This window comes from Triticum urartu, unplaced genomic scaffold (genome assembly GCF_003073215.2).
Source record: "Triticum urartu cultivar G1812 unplaced genomic scaffold, Tu2.1 TuUngrouped_contig_9537, whole genome shotgun sequence".
Classification (NCBI taxonomy): Eukaryota; Viridiplantae; Streptophyta; class Magnoliopsida; order Poales; family Poaceae; genus Triticum; species Triticum urartu.
Window position 1 is genome coordinate 3957 of NW_024120591.1, and position 6695 is coordinate 10651.

General features: G+C 41.5%; 1 pseudogene; it reads right to left on the reverse strand.

The window, feature by feature from the left end:
* Positions 1–5016: 5016 nt before the first annotated feature.
* On the reverse strand, positions 5017–6607 carry LOC125532271 (annotated as a pseudogene).
* Between the last annotated feature and the right edge of the window lie 88 nt (positions 6608–6695).

Consider the following 6695-nt stretch of genomic DNA (forward strand, 5'->3'; position numbering starts at 1 on the left):
ATGCAACACAAGACTAGCTAACCCAGAGCAGACCAGAAGTAGGGATGTGACATAAATTGCATATCCCCGGTCAACCAATCCTACCTGCAGCAGCGCCAAAGGCCAGATTCGGCGATCTAAGGAGTCTTCATGACGATGTGCTGCTGATAGAGAAAGGACTCATCGCCTTGAAAGATCCGAGATACCCACTCTACGTGGTTAACGTTCCGCCGCAATTGTCGTACATCGACTTCTTCCCCGCGGATAAGTTCTGCCTTCGATTCGATTACATATTCGACATGTTTCACGTGAAGAAGCTGGATTTTATGTTTGTCCGCCTTTATGCCTTGCACATGAACTACATCGTCGGGGTTGAGCAGATACCTTATATCTGTGTCGCTGACCTGTACTTCATGCACGAGAGCTTCTTGGGAGTCTGCACAAAGCACCGTGAATACGCGAGGGACTACATAGTCAATTTCATGCTCGCCAATAAGGACAAGGAGGCGATTCTCGTGCCTTATCATCCCCTGTAAGTCATCTGTGCAGATATCCTTCCTTCGATTTCAATCATTCATTTGCACGGTGGAGGCTAATTAATTTGAGGTGCACTTATTTTGCGCAGCGGCGGGCGCGCCGCCCCCCTCACTCTCCCCCCCCGATTCTCCCCTGCTCTTTATTCTTTACTTGGACTCGTCGAAGAACATTAACAAAAAGGATTACACCCACATCAAGGATGTTCTCGACAATGCTATCTATGACTACGACGCACGGGGTGGAGAGGTCAAGGACAAGAAGAGAAGGGACGGCAGGCCCGCCTTCGGCCATAAGACCGACTTCTGTTGCATCCAACAACCGAGTGATTCTCTTAATGATGGATTCTATGTCCTACACCACATGCTGGAGTACAGACAGGATCACCAGAACCTTCGCATGTCCGCTAAATCCGGCGATGCCCATATTCTGCAATGGGCAAAGAACGTAGGAGATAACGAGGATCATCGACTTTGAGCTGAGTTATATCACATCCAGCGCGAACTTGCCCAAATCATCATGAAGGAGGTCGTCGGAAAAACAGGGATGTTCTACGTAGAAGGACAAATGTCGCGGGAAGATGTATGAACATGGGTAGCCTCTCAGCGTCTCGACCTGAAGCCTTTCACTAGGCTCGGGGACTATCTCCCTGACTTGGATGGATGGCACGACATATTGCAGTGATTGTCGATATATGACAATGTGTCCGTTTAGTCCATACTATCTGTATGACGAAACTTTGAGTTATGCACGACGAAACTTTATTTGTGATGTAATTAAACTATCCTCCTCGACTAGCGACGATCACTCTAGTTAGGGCATTTTGGATACGATCAACTTTGTTATTTATGCTTATGATATGTTGCTTCTATTTTGCCAAGTCTGTCTCTTTCTGTTGCTCAACTATATATGTTGCATATCATCGACTCATGTGATGATGTAGGTGCTTAGATCATCGATGGCGAAGAAGTGCTACGCCAGGAGTATATATACGACGAGTGGCCGGAGTGTCAGGCCCAGGTGTACCGGTTTCCGGTTTCAGAGCGATAGGCAGTAGTTAGTTTAGGTTCACGCTAATGCGAGAGAGCGATACGAACTCATGTACTGCATAGTTCCGCTCTCACTCAAAGTGATAGCTCTTCTCGCGTATATCATTGTTTAGATGGATGACGATGTAGTTGCAAGTAATCAAGACTTGTATCGCTATTTTCGAGATGATGACGAGATACCAATTTGTATTGGATGATGATTATGATGAGACTATTTGTATGTATATGCTATGATTACATTTGTGGCCTAGCAGCCATTTGTATGTGTATCATGATGACATTTGTATCTGCTAAAGATTCTTGTATAAAGCCTGTTCAAATACAAAACAAATATGCAGAAAAAAACAAAAACTACTAAAATTAGCAGTAGCGAGTGGAGAAAGTTAGCAGCAGCGTGACAGTAGCAGTAGCGCGTCCAGCCCAAGCATGCTAGAGCTATTAGCAGTAGCGAGCTTGCACGAATCACGCTGCTGCTACACTTGTATACCAGTAGCGCGAGCGCCCACGCGCTGCTGCTAAGTGTTAGCTGTAGCGCCTTAGATAGTAGCACCGGTCCCCGCGCTACTAATGTACCTAAAACCCGCGCTACTGCTAGGCTTTTCTCTAGTAGTGTAGTGGAGTAAATTAGAAAAATTACTCCACTATTAACTTTTTAGGGATCAGCTAGAGTTGCTCTAAGAAGAACAAAAACCACCGACAGGGTATCCTGCCCTTATACATGTTTGACTCCTTATACAATTGGATTTATTTATCGATATGCTACTAGGGAATCCACCAGAGAATCCCCTGAATCAGCAAATCGATGAATGTGTGCTGTACAATGATTTGGTGCAGCAGCCTCTTCAGGAAGAGGCCTTGAGGCAGCGTGAGGAAGCTCTGATGAATTCGACAGATCGAAGATTGATTTCCAAGGCCATTCCATTAGAATGCTGCAAAAATACAAGGATCCGTCACTACGACACGGTTGAGTTTTTGCGAAAGTGTGTTTGAGATATATTGAGAAGACCACTACACACTCAAAACTGACATAAGAAATATGCAGCTACCGACAAACAAAAGACGGACTCCGGAAAGCAATTTTGATCATCAGTTTAAGTGACATGAATTTAATCCACAAACCATGATGTCCGACACATCATAATCAAAGCCCAGCTGAACAGAAATGAGATTCAGATTAAACACAGCACATCATGTAAAATATTTTCGTGGTACACTAATCGTTAACCCGTGCGCTGGGCTAGTTAATTTTGCATAAAAAAGCAAGGTCGTAGACATAATAGTGCAATGACGATTCAGTGTAAATTGACCAGATAAGAGTTATCTTTGTAATGATTGTAATTGTTGAAGCATATATTGGATGGTTGAAGCATCTTAAAATAGTATATAGATGGCATGTTTATATAATAGCCATGTGCCCATGCGTTGCAACGGATCCAAAGTAAAATCATACATATTCACAAATTTGAAAGAAAATAGTCTAGTTTTGATTACATATATCACTAAAAATATCTTATGTTTCACTCAAAGTATATTCCTTATGCTGTTTTGAGGAGGCAAGGGAGGAATGTAGTTGGTTTCAATATACTAAGGGGTTTTCTATAAATTGGAGCAGAGAAGTGGGATATTATTGCAAAAAGGCCACAACTTACATCACAGTCGTTAGATGTAGATCTAATGGTCAGAAATGACAGATGGCAGACACACCATCATCACCAACTGAGTCTTTTATAGGAAAAATAAAGAAATTGAAGCAGAGAAGTGAGATATTGTTGCAAAAAGGCCACAACTTACATCACAGTCGTTAGATGTAGATCTAATGGTCAGAAATGACAGATGGCAGACACACCATCATCACCAACTGAGTCTTTTATAGGAAAAATAAAGAAATTGAAGCAGAGAAGTGAGATATTGTTGCAAAAAGGCCACAACTTACATCACAGTCATTAGATGCAGATCTAATGGTCAGAAATGACGGACGGCAGACACACCTCGTCACCAACTGAGTCTTTTATAGGAGTAGAGACTTTGCCACATTATTTAATTTTCCGTATTATAGTATTTATTAATACAAGTAATGACTTGTCAAGCATGAGCCAGCTCCGAACACCAAATCCTCTATCAAAACTACTTCCTGAAACACTTGACACATTAGGCATTTCTTTTACGTTTTGTAGATACACAAGGAAAAAATGAACATATTATAAAGAGAATTGAGCATATGTTCTTGAGATGTTCTCTTCCTCTTGTGTCCATGACCTAGGGTAAAGCTCCGGCAAGATAACCCCGCCAATTTCAGAAAATGGAGCTAATACAGAGGGAGCAGTAAATAGCAAGGATGGCACACAATAACCTTGGTTTCAGGATCCACCAAACGAGCATTGGGATCTTCTACGAATAAGTCACTGCGGAGTAGGATCAGGGAAGTCGGAAATGATGTAAGCAGGCCTTATGAATCATGAGTAACTATCATGCCAGTATGCCACCATTCCGTGTCAAACAAGTTAGCGACAGTGAGGCTCAGTTTGAGTTTAATGTGATTTGCTGAGCTTCACTTCAAATTGTTGTCAAAAATCTATTACTCTGCAGTAGAGCAGATTGAAGTTGAAAATTATGCTATCCAGCAACTGTCTTCTTACATTTCATCAGCGCAACAATGTATACATTTGTAACTGGCTTATGAGAAATGCAGCTAACTAAACGCCCAGATATCTAAAATCCTGCATTGTGGTGCTTCTTTTTGTATTGGATGATATAACTACTTGAAAGTTGAAAGCATCTTTGCTAAAGGCATATCAGCAACTTCTTACTAAAAAACATACAGATTACCATAACTAGACTCCGCGGCACATCACAGCAAGCACAAAATCCTAAAACAATGGTTGAAAATCAACCAGCTTGGGAATGCTGATAAATGGGGAAATTATACAAGGGAGATGAGTGTGACATCCCAGCCCATTAAGAAATGAGCACATCATAGCCCATGTGGGTGTGAGGGAGTGCATGATTGGGATAGTCCCACCTTGCTAGTTTAGGAGGAGCAAGACTAACATATATAAACTGGTTCCATAGATGGCAACTCCAGCTAGCCTTTTGTGTGAAGCAAGGTGCGTGGACGAAAACACAAGAAATTGCTTCTTGGGTGTGGCAACCCAGTACGGGGTTAAGTCTAAGCCAACTTGGAATCTGGGGCATTAGAATGAGTCAATTGGAAGTTTAGAGAATCAAATGTAGTTAGAGGCTTAGAGCAACAATTTATCTAAAGTATCTTGTGCAACTTGGATCACCAACTACAGCATGATAACTCTATACGCCTGCATCTCAGATCTCAAGTGCTAATAAACAGCACCAGCACATTTAAATAACTAATATTCAAACTTGCTTTCATGTTTGCATTAATCTTGTGGCATAGTAGTTGATGAAAATCAGAGGAAAGGGTACAAGAGGCCTTACAGTTTCAAGCATTTTGACTTCTTGCAACTACAACGCCTGCTTTATTGGCAACTCCATCCTTTTCGTTGAAAAGGCAACGCCTGCTCATAACATGCATATGCTGTGACAAGGCCTGCCAGAACAAGAAAATAACTTAGTTTACTGTGATGAGAACATTGACACTTCAGTCAGATTAGTTATAGGTAGTAAAAGGAACCAACAATAGGCAATACATGCAAGATTGAATTCATTTATATATTATTAGAAAAAGGCTGCTAGAGTGCAGAGAGCTAAACCCTGCTGATAAGTTGTTAGTATATTAACAGTAGATTGTCATAAACTCATAATGGCACGAGGATCTCCTAAATGATTTTTGTTACAATTTCTCAAGCTTGTAAGTTGCACAATTAATATACATAATCACTGCTATATCTAGTTAGATAAATAAGCACGCAGCTATTATTTATTGTAAGCCAATATGTTTAATGTATCTGAATTTTTGCATAACAGAGTTAGAAGTATACATACACTTTGGTCCATTGGCAAATATTCACTAGGTTCTTCGAGGGCATTACAGATTTGATCATTTGACACCAACTCACTTTGACAAGCACCAGGGAGCAGTTCACGGGTATAATCTGGTGCGGACCCTTCAACTGCTCCATCCCAGTAAAGGTGAGGATCATGTGCAACATTGTTAATATAAGAGCCACTTGACTCGTCAGTCGACAAGGATTTACCAGAAAATGCATTATCAGCATTTAATGTCTCATTCACTAACTATGTCTCTGCCGAAAGTGTTGAGGCTAATATCAGCATATAACTACTTGATTCATGTGTAATCAAGTAATCCCCATCATATACCGTGAATCCATCCTCATGTTGTTCAGGCAGTTAGTTTTCATGAACAATTCTTCCTGGTTGTGATAAATCCATTTGATCTGGAGCAGTGTGATCAAGGAGGACGTCTTCTAGTTCTGTGCACTCCTGATCTCTAGCAAGATCTTCTTCACCATCAGCACTGTGATTCGTATCACATTCTGCACGGCCACCAACTGGATGGTTTTGAGCAATTTACTTGTAGAGTTTGATCTGTCAACAGAAGAATCAATAGGTCCCTCATTTAGGTGACAAGCGAAACTGCAGTTCTCTGGAACTATGTTTTGGCATTTGATCATCCTAACGGTGCTCCCTAATCGAGTTCTGACACTATTAGGAGAATTCGAATCTTCAGAAAGTTGAACAGAATCATCCCTGGTTAATATGAAAAGACATAATAAGGCTTAAGCCTAAATGGATTAAACTACAAACGTTATAAGATAATGCAAATTTACCTTGTCAGGAGTTTAGATTCCTTTGGTGGTTGGCATGTGGCGAAGCAAAGATTGAAGAAAGAGGAGCTAAGTCCAATGACTTGAATAGCTGCACGTTATGTGCTGAGTCTTGAGGTTTATGAGTTGGTATATGAGATAGATTATTGATAAAATTGAAGACAGGGGAATCCTGCAGGTAGGAAAAACTAATTAGAAAACAAACTACTGAATTTTCTATTGGAGCAATTAAAGTGCATATCTCCCACTACCAGAATTTACCCAATTGCCGACGGCCGTCGGCATCGACGGATCTATCCCGACGGCCCAGGTCAGGCCGTCGGCGGAGAAAAGCCGTCGGCATACATCCCCCTATGCCGCCGGGGGCCGCCGG